The following is a 19,531-nucleotide window of genomic DNA, read 5'->3' as shown; positions in this document are numbered from 1 at the left end:
GACAGCTATTTAAACTCTTTGGTACCTAGTTTTCCCATTTATAAAACAGATAAATGATATTTAGCTTCAGTGTTTTGGGGGAGACAAAAAGGATCATTTCCTGAGATTCTCTTAGCCCAGGGATATGACAAGCTAAGAGCATCAGAACAGGAAACAAAAAGGGATAACATTCACCTGGAGAGAGCAGAGGGTCACTCTTATAGGTAATGGCAAGAGAAGAAATGTCTGCCTAGGTGGACTCAGTAATAAATAATGGTGGGGTTTTCTGGGCTGGTAGATCCCAATTTCTTTGGGGAGAGGAGATGGGAGAGAAGAGCGTCAGGAGACAAAGTTTACAGGCATGAAGGAGCATATGCAGCCATTCACAGCCCACCTGGCAATAGGCATTGTCAGGTACATCCTAAGGAATCAACAGAGAATTTGACACAGGGAAGTGCCGTGCTAAAGACAGGACAAAGGAGACTTGCACACAAGCCTTTAAGAGAATACTGAATAGTTCAAAGGAAAAATGATCAAGATCTGAACACAGGAATGTAGGTGGAGAAGAAAGGATGTATTAGAGGGATGAGGAGGACTCTTGAATTTGGTGTAAGAAAAGACGAGATGCAGGGAGACTAGAGTTAAGAACGTCACCAAAAGTCTTTTAAGTGACACGGGAAAGAAATGTCCCTTTCAGACCTCCAATAACACTGATATAGTATAGCAATATACTTTCAGCTCCATCTTATAGTCTCTTTTAAATTCCTTAATAGCTGGAACCATTTTTTTTCTCTATATATGTATTCTCCTCATTGAAAGTAAGGCTTCTTATTCTAAGAAGTGAGACTTGTTGGCCATCTAGGGTATAGATTTGATTGCCAATACTCCAATTCCATTAGTTTTTACTCACAGGCTGATATTTATAAAGGAGTGGCTGCTGTGATTCTTTGTTCCAGGTGCTAACAAAGAAAACATGTTCTCTGACCATGATATATTGAATCTGGAAAGGTCAGATAAGTCTTAAATAACCAAAAATATAATAGGATATCCAAGCCCAGAAATGGCTGCCTAGAAAAAGGAATGATCATCTTGGCTCACAGATGGATTTAGACTAGGTCGGAAAGAAAAATCCTGACCCAGCCAGGCACACAGCCTTGGTCTCCCAGCCATGATATGGGTGAAGGGCTTTGAGCCTAGAGTTGTTTGAAGCCCATATACCTTGTATGGCCACAGGATCTAAGTATCTTCAGAGGATCAACATCTGCACTAGGCCCTATTGAAAGCATTCCATCTCCTTTTTATTCCTGGACTCGCCTCCTTTCCTCATTGCCTCCTTCCTCACATTTTCCTGGCCCCAGCTTGGACTTACCACCTCCAGAAGTTTGCACTACTGCTGCTTCTGGTTGTTGGGGAAAGTACCTGAACTGGCCCTTCCAAAGGCTCTACAGGCCGATTTTATGGGCTCTAGCTTCACTGTGCCCCTTCCATCCTCATTGCTCACAGGGGTTGGTCCCCTTGTCAGACACCTGTACCCCAAGGCCCTGTGGTCTATTTCCCAATGGAGTGTATTAACTCAGCACTGTGAACAGAGTGAGAGAGAGAGAGAGAGAGATCAAAAGCTCTTGGGGAATCTGAATAAAGAAAAAGAAACCCCAAGAAAAGAAGTGTAAGAAAACTGAGGGATGAGAATCTTCTCAGAAAAAAAATTTCTATAGTTGCACCTGTGGGGAAAGGACAGAATAAATTACCCTTAGCAACTGTAAGTCCATGTAGGGAGGTGACAGAGGAACACCCCCAGTGATCAAAAGAGCAGGGATCTCAGAGGAGCATGGACCACAGGCAACCGTGGGGGCCAGGAAGCACTTTCCATGTGTCCCATCTCATGTGATGGGAGGATCAGTGATTTGGATCCAAGCAAGTAGCTGGGAGTGGCCTTCTTTACAAGTGGACTCATGTCCAGGGTTTCACCTTCATGACTGGTCTTTGTCTGAACTGTCACTATGGTTGTAGGAAATGCTACTGTTAACAATACACATCTTATACAGAGCAACACTTAGCATTGCTTTCTTGGGAAAACAAGAGGGATTGCCACCAGTACAGCCACCACTCTGAATTGAAAATCAGACCTAAAAATAGCCTCTCCTGTGAAGGTCTTCATATGCTTCTTAGGAAAGGGACACTCAGGCTAAATGTAGGATCTTTGGGACCTTGTGCACAGGAACCACAGAGAGGAGTTCAGGTGGAGACTGGTTCTAGGTCTCACACTCTCCTACACACAACTGCTGGAGAAGGAGATATCAGGGCAGGAAAAAAAAAAAAGAAGAAGAAGAAGCAGAGAAAAAGAGGAGAGGAAGATAGAAAAAAAAGGGAAGGGAGAGAAGGAAAGAGGAAGAGGGGAGATTATTAAGGAAACATCAGATCAGATCAGATCAGTCGCTCAGTCGTGTCCGACTCTTTGCGACTCCATGAATCACAGCACGCCAGGCCTCCCTGTCCATCACCAACTTCCGGAGTTCACTGAGACTCACGTCCATCGAGTCAGTGATGCCATCCAGCCATCTCATCCTCTGTCGTCTCCTTCTCCTCCTGCCCCCAATCCCTCCCAGCATCAGAGTCCTTTCCAATGAGTCAACTCTTCGAATGACAAAGCTATTGAATGATTGTAGTTAATGTTTTTATGTATACAATTGAATTTACAAAATCACACAGCTAAAAAAATGATTTTTTCCATGCTTGTGAGAAAATGAAACTGAAATATGGCAGGTTTAAATTATCTACCCAATTCATATAGCTAACCATAGCCTAGGCAGGATAATAAAGGTGACTTCCAAATATTAAAATTCAAGTCTTTTTAGAAAAAAGTTAGGGTCAGGAGGTTCTTTCTCAAGAGTATATGGCACATTGACCATTCCATCACTCAGTGAAGAGCAGGAAGAATGAGGCATGGTGATCACTATATCGTGTTTATTATTTGGTAAAGTATGCAATCCATTTGGCTGAGAAAAAAAGATTGGTGCAAAAGAAAATCAAAGTTTATGATTCTAAGCAAGGCAGAATTTACCCCATAGCAGGAAAAAGAAATGAAAAGTTATAGTCTCAAGAATATCTTCTAGCTGATACTAGTCAGCTGGATAATGTAGTACAGAGCTCCTCAGACTTCTCTCAAGTAATCAACGTACCTAGGAAGTCAGGGAGCCTGCACCCACCTCACCCATGAGGAAACAAGACACATGGACCCATAAATGTCCCTCTTTTAGTTCAGTCTGCATACAAATCAATAGTTACTTTTACAGCAGTGATCATAGGTCTTTGGAAACTCTCAGCCTATTTTTCAAACAGGACACAGTTCTTAATTCTATTATAAACATCCAAGTAAATGCAACAAATTCAGTGACTTTGTTGAGGAAATCCATCAAGGTCTGTCTTCCCCAGATATAAACACCTCTAGTTCCCCTTTGCAATTAGGTCCCAACAACAGTGTCTCCTGACAGACAACAAACTACATGAACTCAAAGACTGAGCAGAAAATCATCATTTGTTTTAATTAAATGTTGAACTCCTGAGGTCACCATGGCAGAGTGACAAGGGAGGTCTCAGGAGAACATTTAGATGGTCCTGAGCTGGGGGCTGGGTCTGGGGATGGATTCAGATCTCTGCACCACATCCACTGGACTTCTATCCCTGGCATGCAGCTTACCTATGCTCCACCCAGTGCCTTCTCTTCTTCCTACTACAGGTGATGGGGATGACAGAAAACCATGGAAGGGATCTAAGTGTGTCCCTCTGCTTCTCTTTCTTATGCCTAAAATAAAACATGGAGAATTACTTAATAAATCATCTGGAAGATGCAAACAAGAGGTAGATCAGGCTGTAGGGTAGACAGTGTCTCAGACAGACCAGAAAAGCCATAGAAATTTCCGAAGATTCTCCTACCACTTCTCACCTTTCTCACGCCACAGTTGGATTTTTGCTTGGCCATCAGTGTATATAAATGATAGTTCAATTCAGTTCAGTTCAGTCGCTTAGTCGTGTCCAACTCTTTGTGACCCCATGGACTGCAACACTCCAGGTTTCCCTGTCCATCACCAACTCCCAAGCTTGCTCGAACTCATGTCCATTGAGTCAGTGATGCCATCCAACTATCTCATCCTCTGTCATTCCCTTCTTCTCCCACCTTCAATCTTTCCCAGCATTTGGGTCTTTTCAAATGAGTCAGTTCTTCGTATCAGGGAGCCAAAATATTGGAGTTTCAGCTTCAGCATCAGTCCTTCCAATGAATATTCAGGACTGATTTTCTGTAGGATGGACTGGTTGGATCTCCTTGCAGTCCAAGGGACTCTCAAGAGTCTTCTCCAACACCACACTTCAAAAGCATCAATTCTTTGGCACTCAGCTTTTTTTATAGTCCAACTCTCACATCCATACATGACTACTGGAAAAACCATAGCTTTGACTAGATGGACCTTTGTCAGCAAAGTAATGTCTCTGCTTGTTAATAAATATGCTGTCTAGGTTGGTCATAACTTTTCTTCCAAGGTGCAATCACTCTTCAATTTCATGGCTGCAGTCAACATCTGCAGAGATTTGGGAACCCAAAAAAATAAAGTCTGTCACTGTTTCCACTGTTTCACCATCTATCTGCCACGAAGTGATGGGACCAGATGCCATGATCTTAGTTTTCTGAATAATTGGGTTTTAAGCCAACTTTTTCACTCTCCTCTTTCACTTTCATCAAGAGGCTCTTTAGTTCTTCACTTTTTGTTTTGGCAGCTGCCAAGTTATCCTGATGCTTTGAACTGTGATGTTGGAGAAAACTCTTGAGAGTCCCTTGGACTGCAAGGAGCTCAAACCAGTCAATCCTACAGGAAATCAGTCCTGAATATTCATTGGAAAGACCGTTGCTGAAGCTGAAGCTCCAATACTTTGGCCACCTGATGTGAAGAACTGACTCATTGGAAAAGACCCTGATGCTGGGAAAGATTGAAGGTGAAGAAGGGAACAACAGGGGATGAGATGGTTGGATGACATCACAGACTACGGACATGAGTTTGAGTAAGCTCTGGGAGTTGGTGAAAGACAGGGAAGCGTGACATGCTATGGTCCACGGGGTTGCAAAAGGTCAGACATGACTGAACAACTGAACTGAACTGAGTAGCAAAGACTCATAGAAACCACCACTGAAAAGGGACTAGATGGTGTGGATAGCTGTCCTCTCAAGACTGATAGTGTTAGATAGACACAATTATGCAGAAAAGGAGTGTCATGGGGAAAAAGGAAATAAAAAAAGAAAGAAAAATGTTACATTATGCCAAAGAAAATTCTTATGTGTTTTGTGATGCTATCGGCTAAAAATGTCTGGGGTGTGTGTTTAATTGCCAAGTGGTGTCTGACTCTTTGCAATCCCATGGACTGCATTCTGCCAGGCTCTTCTGTCCATGGGATTTCCCAGGCATTCTTGGGAGTCAGTTGCCAGTTCCTTCTCCAGGGGATCTTTCCAACTCAGAGGTCAAACCCACATCTCTGGAATTATGGGTTCCTATTCCTTGCAGAAAATCCCCAGAGATATTTTCCCAACCAGAGCCAAGGCTGAGGCTGAATCAGTCCTTGTAGTTCTTACTATGATTACAAGATACTCCTCAGCCACAATCATCAAGAAACTTTGGGAAAACAAGGTTTATTGCTCACACGTCCTATAGGGTAAAGAGTATACCTGAGCCACACAAGAAGGTCAGGGGGTACAGAAGAGGGAGAGACAGAGAATGGACCTGAGGTTCTGCTTTTACTGGGGTCAAGGGTGAGGTCCCAAGGTTTTCACAGTTTCACTCTTTATTGGTGAGTTTAAAACAGAAGAGAGAAAATTAAAGTACAAGGAAAGAAAAGCAGGGACAATCAGCAGATCATTTATTTACAGGACCAGAGCTTTCTAAAATTTCACAGGCTGATATCCTGGTTCTTTACCTAGTCATGTCACTGGTGATATGTTTATTTGAGATGAATGTTTTTATTTTTTTAATTTTATTTTATTTTTAAACTTTACAATATTGTATTAGTTTTGCCAAATATCAAAGTGAATCCGCCACAGGTATACCTGTCTTCCCCATCCTGAACCCTCCTCCTTCCTCCCTCCCCATACCCTCCCTCTGGGTCATCCCAGTGCACCAGCCCCAAGCATCCAGTATCGTGCATCGAACCTGGACTGGTGATTCATTTCATATATGATATTATACATGTTTCAATGCCATTCTCCCAAATCTCCCCACCCTCTCCCTCTCCCACAGAGTCCATAAGACTGATCTATATATCAGTGTCTCTTTTGCTGTCTCGTATACAGGGTTATTGTTACCATCATTCTAAATTCCATATATATGCGTTAGTATACTGTATTGGTGTTTTTCTTTCTAGCTTACTTCACTCTGTATAATAGGCTCCAGTTTCATCCATCTCATTAGAACTGATTCAACTGTATTCTTTTTAATGGCTGAGTAATACTCCATTGTATATATGTACCACTGCTTTCTTATCCATTCATCTGCTGATGGGCATCTAGGTTGCTTCCATGTCATGGCTATTATAAACAGTGCTGCGATGAACATTGGGGTACACGTGTCTCTTTCCCTTCTGGTTTCCTCAGTGTGTATGCCCAGCAGTGGGATTGCTGGATCATAAGGCAGTTCTATTTCCAGTTTTTTAAGGAATCTCCACACTGTTCTCCATAGTGGCTGTACTAGTTTGCATTCCCACCAACAGTGTAAGAGGGTTCCCTTTTCTCCACACCCTCTCCAGCACTTATTGCTTGTAGACTTTTGGATCGCAGCCATTCTGACTGGCATGAAATGGTACCTCATAGTAGTTTTGATTTGCATTTCTCTGATAATGAGTGATGTTGAGCATCTTTTCATGTGTTTGTTAGCCATCTGTATGTCTTCTTTGGAGAAATGTCTATTTAGTTCTTTGGCCCATTTTTTGATTGGGTCGTTTATTTTTCTGGAGTTGAGCTGTAGGAGTTGCTTGTATATTTTTGAGATTAGTTGTTTGTCCATTGCTTCATTTGCTATTATTTTCTCCCATTCTGAAGGCTGCCTTTTCACCTTGCTAATAGTTGCCTTTGTTGTGCAGAAGCTTTTAAGTTTAATTAGGTCCCTTTTGTTTATTTTTGCTTTTATTTCCAATATTCTGGGAGGTGGGTCATAGAGGATCCTGCTGTGATGTATGTCGGAGAGTGTTTTGCCTATGTTCTCCTCTAGGAGTTTTATAGTTTCTGGTCTTATGTTTAGATGAATGTTTTTATTTTTTAACTAATTTTATTGGAGTATACATAGGTGATTTACAATGCTGTGTTAGTTTCTGCTGTGCAGCAAAGTGAATCAGTTATATATATATATATATATATATATATATATATATATATATATCCACTTTTTTTAAAAATTGCTTTTCCCATATTGGTCATCACAGAGTATTGAGTAGATTTCCCTGTGCTATAGTAGGTCCTTTAAGTTATGTATTTTACATATGCAGTGTTTAGCCACTCAGTCATGTCTGACTCTTTGCGACCCCATGGACTGTAGCCCACCAGGCTCCTTGTCCATGGGATTCTCCAGGGAAGAATACTGTAGTGGGTTGCCATTTCCTTCTCCAGGGGATCTTCCCAACCCAGGGATCAAACCCATGTCTCCCACATTGCAGACAGATTCTTTACCATCTGACCACCAGGGAAGCCCATTTTACATATAGCACTGTGTATATGTCAATCCTGATTTCAGATGTGCACAGCAGTGAACGTCAACTTACAGCAAGCAGTAGTGAGCAGTAGTTAGAAGCAAGGTCTTAGTTTCCCAGACCAGGAGTCCTAATCACTGAGCCACATGGGGCCAGCAGTTAGAGCCAGGATCCCTAGTCTTTGCCTGCCTCATCAAGAACAAATTCAGGAGAGGAGGCAGAAGGTAAGGTAAAAAGTTTATTGAAAAGTACTTGCAGAAAGGGGCACAGACGAGGTCAGAGAGAGAGTCGCTCCTTTGGGAAGTTTTAATCCTTTATAAGGGGGCAGTTTTCTGGGTCTTTGTCCTCTCTGAGGCCAGTCATCTTGCTTTGCCCCCCGCCCATGTTAATCTGTTTCAGGACCCTCCCCTGGGGTGAGCATGCACACCTTTACCAAGATAGATCTCAAAGTGAAGGCTTCTGGGAAGAGCAAGACTCATTATGGCCTGGAATTATTCTCTGACTTTTGACTCCAGGGAGCCTTTCTGCACATGTATAGTGTCTTCCTTGTCCCAAAAGAGAAGGAAGGGGAGATCCCTCAATCCTTTACTCAGACAGAGTTTTTGCCTCTCTTTGTCCTTGCCTTGATTATTCCCTTGACATGTTTACAGGAGACAGAGACTGGCTATTTACCCTGTTTCTGTATTACTTCCATTTTGGAGAATAAATGGGTGGCTTGCTCATTGTAAATTTCTCAACTGGAGCCCACCTATCTGTTGCCTCAGGAAATGCAAAGGGAGGCTGGCTATGATGTCCAACTTGGAGCCTCTCTACCTCCTATCTCAATCCCAGTCTCTCAGTTTATCCCTACCCCCACTTTCCCCCTTGGTAATCATATGGTTGTTGTATATTTAGTTTATAAAATAACCTCAATAATGTTCTCCATAAAGGCTATACCAATTTACATTCCTACCAACAGTATAGAAGGGTTTCTTTTTCTCCACGCCCTCTCCAACACTGACTGTTTGTAAATTTTTGATAATGGCCGTTCTGACCACTCTGAGGTAATATCTTATTTTTCTTTTATTTGAAGGAGATGAATATTTTTAAAGCGTATGCTTCAGCAATCAAAACCCAATGCCAGGCACTTACATTATAATCAAAAAAGCTACCTGTCAGGTGCTTACACTACAGTGTGATTCTAGCATCTGGACTTGACCTAGTACTAACATATCAGAGGGCTTCCCTGGGTAGCTCAGCTGGTAAAGAACCCTCCTGCAATGTAGGATACCCCAGTTCGATTCCTGGGTTGGGAAGTTCCCCCAGAGAAGTCATAGGCTACCCATTCCAGTATTCTTGGGCTTCCCTGGTGGCTCAGTGGGTAAAGAACTTGCCCGCAGTGCAGGAGACCTGAGTTCCATCCTTGGGTTGGGAAGATCCCCTGGAGGAGGATATGGCAACCCACTCCAGTATTCTTGCCTGGAGAATCCCCATGGACAGAGGAACCTGGTGGGCTACAGTCCATGGGGTCGCAAAGAGTCAGACACAACTTAGCAACCCAGCATATACATTTCCCAATATAGGCTTCCTAAGTGACTCAGTGGTAAAGAATCTGCCTGCAGTGCAGGAGATGCTGGTTCAATCCCTGGGTCGGGAAGATCCCCTAGAGAAAGAATTGACTATCCACTCCCATACTTTTGCCTGGGAAACCCTATGGACAGAGGAGCCTGGTGGGCTACAGTCCATGGGGTCATAAAAGAGTCAGACAAGACTTAGTGACCAAAACAAACAACATTTAGAAAACAATTGCTGTAAATAGCTTGGCTTTTAGAGAAAGCTTTTGGTAAACAATTAAAATAGTTGTTGACCCTAATATTTTATGAGCAGGGAACAGGCTACAAATACAGTACCTCCGAAAGAAGTCACGTGCTCCAATGCCTGCTTCATTTAATGTCACTGGGGACAACCCCCCCCCCAAAAAAGAACAAGGGGACATAGAAAACAATGGTCAGGAGATCCTCTCCCAAAGAACATAACCAGTATCTAGTTAGGGATCTTCCCCAGCTGTCAGGAGGTTAAGATGTGATGCCTGCCCCCAAAGCATTCCAGCATTACCATTGACAAGTTTCTGTGAAATGTACCCCATGCTTCACTTTCAACTTAGACTCTTAATGGCTAGTACCCAGTTTCTGCTCCATCATTAAATATGTGATGAAAGAAGGAAGATGATGGTCCAAGAGGAGCCACATCAGGACTGATGAAGAAGACCACACATTCCTGGTGATCTTGGACTCTGTGCTGCCTTCAGTGACTAAATGAGAGTTTGGGTAGCCTCACTTGGAAAGAGTCAAGTATGTGTTACATGTGAGAGTCTCTCATATCATTTCTCTTAAGAAAGAAATATTTAGTCACCCTGCCTCTCCTCTAGGCAGCTAGATTTATGTGAGGATTCTGGCCAACACAATGGTAAAGAAAATGATGTAAATCTCTCCCAGATTGGCCCCTAAAATATCCCGCAAGATTCTGCACACTGTCTCCCTTCATTGTGTGACACATTCATGCTCAGTCATTCAGTCGTGTCCAACACTGGGCGATCACATGGACTGTAGCCCACCAGGCTCCTCTGTCCATGGGGATTCTCCAGGCAAGAATACTGGAGTGGATTGCCATTTTCTTCTCCAGAGGATCTTCCCGACCCAGGGATCTAACCCACTGCTCTTGTGTCTCCTGCATTGGCAGGTGGATTCTTTATCACTGAGCCACCTGGTAAGCCTCAGTGTGTGAAAGTCAGATGCAGAAGGATCTGTGAAAGTCTGTATGGCCTTATGATGCAGAATACCCAAATATGACAGAAGCATGGGTCTACATTTTGCACCTAATATCTCTTTCCTTTGTTGTTGTTGTTCAGTCGCTAAGTCATGTCCAACTCTTTGTGACCCTAAGAACTGCAGCACACCAGGCTTCCTTGACCTACAGTATCTCCCAGAGCTTCTCTAACTCATGTCCATTGAGTCAGTGATGCCATCCAACCATCTCTTCCTCTGTTGTCCTTTCATGTCTAAATGATGACATGAAGCAAAGCCCCCATGCACTGAAATCAGGATGTGAATGAGAAGTAAATATATTGTGTTAAGTTCCTGTGGTATTTTTATTGCAGTAACTAACTTTATGGGCTTTTATTAATTCAATATAACATGGATTTTGATGTGCACTGCCTCTGCTATCTATAATTTAGAGCATGAAAAACTTCAGAAAACCCTACAACTATCTAATTAAAGTAGAGAAAAATGTAGATCAATCCCTAGACAATATAGTAAGAAAACTAGATTAAGTAGCAAATATGCCTAATTTCTCTCTCTTCACTCTTGTGCCTGGTAGTTGAATGACCATTAGTATTTTATCTTTTAACTCAGTTGTCTCTCCTGCAAATTTTCAAAAATGATAATTCATGGTATTTTGACCAAAATCTCTCTGAAAGTAGTTTACCTCTTGGTAACCATCTATGCTAATCACTACTGTGCTAATTACACATGAAGCACTCAATAACTAATTTTTGGTTGTATAGATGAAGAAAGGGGGGAAAAAAGTTACTATTTCATATAGTCCTTAGCAAAATACACCTAATTTAGAATCTTATTAAATATTATGATACAATATACCCTTATCAATGTTGTAGTGGAAAGGAAAAGAGAAGAATGAATTTTTTACTTTCCCTTTCCTAAGAACAGAAAAGATAAACAGAACAGTGAGTAGGCCTGAACATTCGAAGGTTTTTTTTTTACTTTAACTCCTTCAAACTCTGCATGTCTGTAACTCAGTTTGCTTTTCTGCTCCCCTAACTCTGCAAGAGCTACATTTTGCACCTAATATCTCTTTTCCTTGTTGTTGTTGTTCAGTTGCTAAGTCATGTCCAACTCTTTGTGACCCTATGAACTGCTTCCTTGTCCTACAGTATCTCCCAGAGCTTCTCTAACTCATGTCCATTGAATCAGTGTTGCCATCCAACCATCTCTTCCTCTGTTGCCCCTTCTCCTCCTGCCCTCAATCTTTCCCAGCATCAGAGTCTTTTCCAATGAGTTGGGTCGTCACATCAGGTGGCCAAATTGTTGGAGCTTCAGCTCCAGCATCAGTCCCTCTAGTAAATATTCATGGTTGATTTCCTTTAGGATTGACTGGCTTGGTATCCTTGCTGTCCAAGGGACTCTCAAGAGCCTTCTCCAGCACCACAATTTGAAAGCATCAGTTCTTCAGTGCTCGGCTTTCTTTATGGTCCAGCTCTCACATCCATACATAACTACTGGAAAAACCATAGCTTTGACTCTGCAGACCTTTATCAGCAAAGTGATGTCTCTGCTTTTTAGTACACTGTCTAGGTTTGTCATACTTTTTCTTCCAAGGAGCAAGCATCCTTTAATTTCCCCTTGTAGTTCTTCTGTTTTGCATATCAGAAAAAAGGCTGCCAAGCTACTGAACTGCCAGACTCAATAACTGGGTTTCTGACTCCAGCCTATGACTATTTTTGAAACAATGCAAGAAGGAGACACCATCCTAACACCTTTGTTCTCCATCACTGACTCTTGACTGCAAGCCCTCATCTTATATAAGCCCCTAGACTTCTCATGGAGACGGGGCACAGTTCCTGAGGCACGAGCCTACCCTGTTCCCCTCTTGGCAGACTAAGAATTAAAGCCACCTTTCTATTTCCTCCAAACTCAGTCTCCATATTTTTTATTTGACTTCAGTGGGCAGAGACAGCCAAGATTTAAGCCAGCAACATGAATATCTGATTCATGTGATTGATTTGATATTGTTCTTAAATGTCACTGAAACAAAGGAAACCAGACTGTAAATTATTGTATCATTTTATTTTCTAATCTTTCAACCCCCCCACCCCCACAGGCTTCTGAGCAGGAAGTACAGTATTTTTGTCTCAAATCTACCCTAGCCCTCCAGCTGAGTACTGGAGATCCCAGGAATTTTTCAGAGTTGTCAGTTTCTTTTTAAGAATGAGAAGAGGTTGAGAACCAAATTCACTCCAATATTGCTATTCCTACTTATAGCCACAGGGGGGCACCGTTGACATGTCAACAACGAAGCATTTCTTTACTCCTTGCAGTAAGGCTATCCTGTTTAGACTCCTTGGCTGCACAGTCTTGATGTCCCACAGTCTGCCTTTGAGGTCATACCTTTCATGGTTAACACCCGCATGCTCAGAGTACACCCCGAACACACTACAGTATCAAATGGCTATGTGCTAAGAGGCTCCCAAACTCCACTTTATGATCTGTGGAAATGTAGTTTTGCTCCCTTAACAATGTTTAGGTCTTTGTTTTGAACATTGATCACCAGCATACACTCTCTTTCCTCCAGATAATTTAATTCCAGGAAACTTGTTGCTTTCTCTTGTCGCTGAATCTTGATTTAAATCTGCCTTGTTCCTAGAGAGCAGTGTTCAGCGGTTTCAGATCTTTCTCAAAAGACTCTGTGTTCCTTATGTAAGTGTGACTAACCTGAGTGGCCCTGACAGATCAATTTTCTCCCCCTCCTCTTGTTCTTTGTACACCCCCTTCTAGTACAACCAGACCACAGTTAGCAAAGTGACTCTTCACAGATCTTCTCAGTTAAACTGAAAAAAAAATCTATATCCCTCCATTTTATTTATTTTTTTCTCTCAGTTTTATTGAGATATAATTGACATATAGCACTGTATAAGTTGAAGGCACACAGCAATGACTTGACTTACATATACTGTGAAATGATTACTACAAAATTTTAGTTAACATCCAACATCTCATATAGATAGCCAAAAAAATGAAAAACAATTTTTCTTTGCGATGAGAACTTTTAGGATTCGTTTTCTGAGCAGCTTTCAAATACAACACAGAGCAGTATTAACTATAGTCATCACGTTGTACATTGCACCTCCAATACTTATTTATAACTGGAAGTTTGGACATTTATACCCCACCAATTTAAAACTCCTTTAGTTTATGCCACTTCATTCTATCCACTCAAGACAGCGCTCAAAGATTTCTACTAAGTACCTTTGCAATGCTATGATTACTTTACAGCTGAGTTGTGTCTGCCTTTCAAGACCAGGCTCTTTGAGTTACCCTGTTCCTCCATTCTCTTTATCTACACGTAGATTCACCCCAAAGCCTGTCTTGGTACCACTGTGTCTCGTTCATTGAACCACTTGCACTGGGCTTGACAATTCTGAGAAACTGTGGTCCTCTTAATCTTAATCATCTACAAAAGACTCTTATGAAAATTAAATATTATCATGCATTAAAACTGGAATATTGCAAGCATTCAAAATATTTGAGCTTTTAATTTCATTAATATTACTATAATTATTTTTTTTCCTAATTTTATTTTATTTTTAAACTTTACATAATTGTATTAGTTTTGCCAAATATCAAAATGAATCCGCCACAGGTATTACTATAATTATTATCAATATATCTGGACATTGAAATTATTAGTATCATATTAGGCAAGAGGTGTTGAAGTTGGCCCTTCTGTCTTCTGAGGAACAGTAGGAGATGATGGTGGAAAAAATTATTTGGGCAGCCATGAGATAGAGAGAAGTCCTATCAAAGAATTCCTTTTTAAAAATGACAAATACTGAATCACATCTGTGGCTCTGGCTTGAGAAAATGAGAGCCAGGTCTGGGGGTATGAAGAGCGCTATCTTGCAGAGATGTCATTTTTCCTTTCAAACTGTTATTGAGTGTGGCTTTCTTTGGAAGAATCTGCCCCTGGAGCCCAATATCAGCATTGACTTGCAGTTATTTTTATCCCCATAGGGTGGAGCAGAGGATCTCCATTCCTGTTACCAGCTTGATATCAAATTCTTTCATAACTTTGAAAGCTGCCCCTACAGCATCACGTCACATCTCTTCACCTGTCTGCCCTGTAGGACTTGACTCTGTCTCCAGCCCACCGGGTGGTATCCTATACTGCAGGGACTGTATAACTGTCCTCAGGTGATCCTAAGTTTTCAGACTCAAACATTTGGAGCTGTGCCAATAATTACCTCTTGTCACTCAGAGCTACACCCTCCCATCCAAACATCTTGTGATGCTGGGGCTTAGACTCTAGGACTCTGGGTCAGCTGGATCCCTCTCAGCTTTTACCTACAGAGAGCAACAGACAAAGACTGGAAGGTGGAGGCGGTGGGGGGTGAGGTGGGATACTTGTTCCTTCCCCTTTCATCAGTATCCCTCAGCAATGACTCTTCATTCTGGCATTGAAATTGGTTTTAGCTTCCAGGATTGGTTGGTTGGTTGCTTTGGATTTTGTTTGGGTTAGAGTTTCAGAATTCCCAGAATCAAGTCAGCCTCTCTAAACTCCTTCAGAGATACCAGCATCAGGATAGAGTCCTTGCTCAGAGGTCTCTGTCCCAGCTCTAAGGGCACCTCCGCGGAGCCCTTGTGACACGAGTACCAGTTAGAGGCTGCTCCCCTCCTCAGAGCTGCGAAACCCAGTTCAGCAAGCCCACCGCCAACCTGCTGGCTCCTAATGACCCAACAATTCCCAAGTATAAGGTTCTTCCCTCAGGTACTATCCCTGTGTTACTTCAGCATCCTCTCTTTTTCCCTCTTTTTTTTTTTTTTTAATTTTCATGTGTGAGTCGGACACGACTGAAGTGACTTAGCAGCAGTCCAATACTTATTTAATCAAGTGCTTACTTTAAATTCTCTAAAGGTAATCTGTGAGATTTATTTTCTCCTGAATGAACCCACTTTTATCCACAAACGTGACACTTCGCTCTATCTTTTCACCTTCAACTAGAGCTCTTGAGATGAATCAACAGATAAGACCTGCCTTTCAGTTCACTGCATGTGCCGCTTAAACCCATGGGGACATGGCCAATTTACTGTCCTGATTCCCCAATTTCTTACTCCATTCATATCCACTCTCCCCCCACCTCAAACTATTTCCTCATTCTCTAGACTCCCTGAGGGCAGTGAGGCTGTTGAGGACATAGTAAGAGGTTAGCACTGATTTATTATTATTATGAGTGCTCTTTTCCTATGGTCCTGCAGGTTCTTTGTCACAGGACTCTGTCTTTTCTGAGAACTCATCCCTCTCATAATAGGAGATACAGGCAGGAAATATCCATGGAAATCCAGAAGGACAAAACACAGGCAAGGGTGGGACATTTCTGTAGAAAGACACCAGGCTCTAGAGCCTGGATTTTAATGTCTGCTCTGTCATATATCTGCTATATATATATATATATATGATCTCCAGTAGTTTTTTCTCTTAAAATCATATTTTTTTATACTATGTAAAATGGAAGTAGTAGTAGTAGTAGTAGCTACATGAATGTTGTGAAGATTAAATTGTTTCACTGTAACTGCCCAGGACCAAAGCAGTTGCCCGAGAAAAATGAGTTTCTTCCTCTTGCCTACCCTCTCCTGAGCCAGGCAAGAACAAAGGAAGAAACCAGGGTCAGGCTTTTCTCTAGCTCATGCCTGGGAAAAATCACTGAGAAGGAAGGGCAGATAGAATTCTAAATCTGTTTTATAAATTCACATCCCTCTCTGCAACAGTTTCTGAATTCCTTGCTTTATCTCTTTAGTCCAAACCCCATATACAACAGGGTTCAAGGCAGGGGGTATGAGGTGATGAAGGATATTGAGCAGGATCAGGATGTCCATGGGGACACTTTCTGGCCACATTTGTCAACACAACCAGAAGGATGGTGCTGAAAAAGAGAATGAGGATGAAGTGAGAGCCACACATGCTCAGAGCTTTGACTGCAGCTCCCTCGGCCTTGAACTTGAACACAGCTCTTAAGATGAAGATGTAGAAGATGAAAACGAGGATGAAATCTGAGCCTAGTATCATCCAACCAGCCACAAACTGGTAGATTGTGTTCAGGGTGAAATTGTCACAGGAAATCCTGGACACAGACAGGTTGGCACAAATGCAGTTCTCAGTGACATTTTCCCCACAATAACAAAGCCTGGCAGCAAGAATGGGAATGGGTAGAGTGAGAAGGGCATTTTGTATGACAATGAAGGTACTAGCTTGGCCACAACGTGGTTAGTGAAGATGGATGGGTACCTCAGTGGGTGGCAGATGGCCACATAGCGGTCATAGGCCATGACCAAAAATGCACAGGACTCCATGGGGAGGAAGCTGTTCATGATGAACATCTGGAGGAAGCAGCAGAGAAGCTGGTGGACCTGAGGTCAAACCAGAAGATGGCCAGGACCTTGGGGATGACAGTGAGGCAGAGCACCATGTCCAGCAGGAAGAGGAGGCTGAGCAAACAGTACATGGGTTCATGAAGAGAGACCTCCAGCCGGATGGTGATCAGGAGAGTGGCATTGGCCCCCAGGACCAGAAGAAAGAGGAGACTGAGGGGCAGGGACAGCCAGTGCTGCCAGCTCTGGTAGTTAGGGAAGCAGATGAGGAGGAATTCAGAGACTAAAGGAGTGGAGTAGTTGCTGAGTGAGGTCATCCAGTGAATCCTGAGCTGAGAAGTCTTGTCTTGACTATTTGCTTGGTCAGATACAAAAGGTAATTTTGTTTAATTGATTTCAAAAATATAGCTCTCACTCTGTAGGTTGCTAATGATATATAGAAGGAGGAAAATTTCAGGCAATATCCTAAAGATAGAGTGGTGGGACTTGACAATTAACGCTGCTGCTGCTAAGTCACTTCAGTCATGTCCGACTCTGTGCAACCCCATAAACGGCAGCCCACCAGGCTCCTCTGTCCCTGGGATTCTCCAGGCAAGAATACTGGAGTGGGTTGCCATTTCCTTCTCTAGACAATTAATGCTACAGTCTATGAAAGAGAAAAAAAGAATCAGTGTAAATGCTAAGATGTGAAAAGAGAATAACGATAGGTAGTAACCTCACAATTTAAAAATGTGCAATAAATTAAGTCACTGTTGTATCAGTTTAAGAAAACAAAAATGATAATACTGTAAAGGAGAAGTTGCTTTCTCCATGAAAATTTTAAGGAACATAGGATCAACTTGTCAGCTAAGCAAAAGTCTAATAATATGAGAATATGAATGGTCATTAAATTTTATTGAAAGGGTGTCATTAGTGACCTGGACATGGATAATTCATTGGACTGGTGGCAATAGAAACCAGAATGAAAGGAGCTGAAGATTCAATAAGTGAGAAAGTGTAGATAGAGAAGGCTGACTACATAGCTAAAAGGCTCATTCAAGCTTGCAGGTAAAGGAAAAGGCAAGACAAGAATGAATCATATTGTAGCATGCCTATTTGGGGAAAGGTTACAAATTCAGATGGAAAGTAAGATAATTGAAGTAGTTGTTTATTAAGAAAGCAACTTTTTTTCTTTACTATTATCATTTCTTTGTAATTTTTTACACATAGATTTTGTACCTCTTTGTCTCCCTCCACCCTACTCTGAAATATCTGAGGACTGACAACATGCACTTTTCACTGATACACATCAACATTCTCTAACGCCCCATAGATTCTTAACAAAAGCCTATTGCAAAAAACTGGACCTTAGTGTTTTACACAGATGGAAAATTTCAAGGAAGGAGAGTGAAAGTGGAGAATTAGCCAGGGTTTCAGTGCTGAAGGAACTTGGAGGAGGGGAAAGGAGAAGCTCTGATCAATACTACAAATGGTGGCTATATTTAAAATGGATAACCAACAAGGACCTACTCAACAGCACAGGGAACTTTGCTCTGTATTATGTAGCAACCTAAATGGGGAAAGAATTTGAAAAAGGATGCAAGTATAACTTGAATTGGCTCAGTGTTAAAGAACCTGCCTGCAACACCAGAGACATGGGTTTGATCCCTGGGTCAGGAAGATCCCCTGGAAAAAGGAATGGCAACCCACTCCAGTTTTCTTGCCTGGAAAATCCCACGGACAGAGGGGCCTGGTGGACTACTGTCCATGAGGTCGCAAAAGAATCAGACATGACTCAGCACAGCACACACACATAATTTGAATCACTTTGCCCAAATCTATCACACTGGTAATCAACTATACTCCAGCATAAGATAAAAAATAAATTAAAAATTTTTAAAGAAAAATGTTTTTAAAAAAAGTACTACAAATGGTAGTCACTGAGGGTTTTTATGGTGGACTTCAGGGGATGGACAGAGCATGCCACACAATGCATGTTAGAACCTGGAGGCTCATTCACGCCACTGTCTGCAGTGCTGCTCAAGAGCCTGTCCCTTGGTGAATGGTAAAACCCTAGGCTAGGTCTCTGACTTAATAAATATTTTGCCCTTGCCCTAAAACAAACTCAGAATCACTCTATTGTTCCTGCTATGTTAGTACAAATTTTCTTGAATTTCCTTCAGCTTAAAATATTACCAACTTATCCATACAAAATCTCATCTCTCTGCACCCAGCTTTCCTGTTCTTCTTGACCTTCCTCCTCCTCAAGTTTTCTCATCCCTGTTGAGTGCCCTTCTTTGCACTTTGTCCTTTTCTAGCATTGTTTGACATAATATTTATACCTGTTCATGCACCTCCTCAAAGGCTACTTGCTGATCAATTCTCCTCTTTATCTGCTTCTATTCATCACTTGTTCACCATTTACTTGTGAAAGGGTTATTGCCCAAAACTCATCAAGTCCAAGGTACTTGCCTTTAGCCACCCAGTGTTATCACTTGGACTCTAAGCTTATTAAAGTCCAATTCAATTTCTTCACTGTTTAACATTGGATAGCAGGTAGGAGGAGAGAAAATCTGGAATGGGAAAGAAGAAAAGGGAAGCAAATTTCTCGATGTTCTAATAAGTGTAAGTATTGGTACATGGAATAAAAAATAATTTAAGGACTCTAAAGCTGGATCGACAATATTCACTGGTATATATCAGGCATCTCGCAT

At 41.9% G+C, this 19,531-nt stretch overlaps 1 pseudogene; it reads right to left on the bottom strand.

Moving 5' to 3' along the window:
- Positions 1-16,132: 16,132 nt before the first annotated feature.
- On the bottom strand, positions 16,133-17,363 carry LOC133261227 (olfactory receptor 56A1-like; annotated as a pseudogene).
- Between the last annotated feature and the right edge of the window lie 2,168 nt (positions 17,364-19,531).

Source organism: Bos javanicus, chromosome 15 (assembly GCF_032452875.1).
Source record: "Bos javanicus breed banteng chromosome 15, ARS-OSU_banteng_1.0, whole genome shotgun sequence".
Taxonomy (NCBI): domain Eukaryota; kingdom Metazoa; phylum Chordata; class Mammalia; order Artiodactyla; family Bovidae; genus Bos; species Bos javanicus.
Note: the sequence above shows the minus strand (reverse complement) of the source record. Positions and strands in the feature narration are given on the sequence as shown.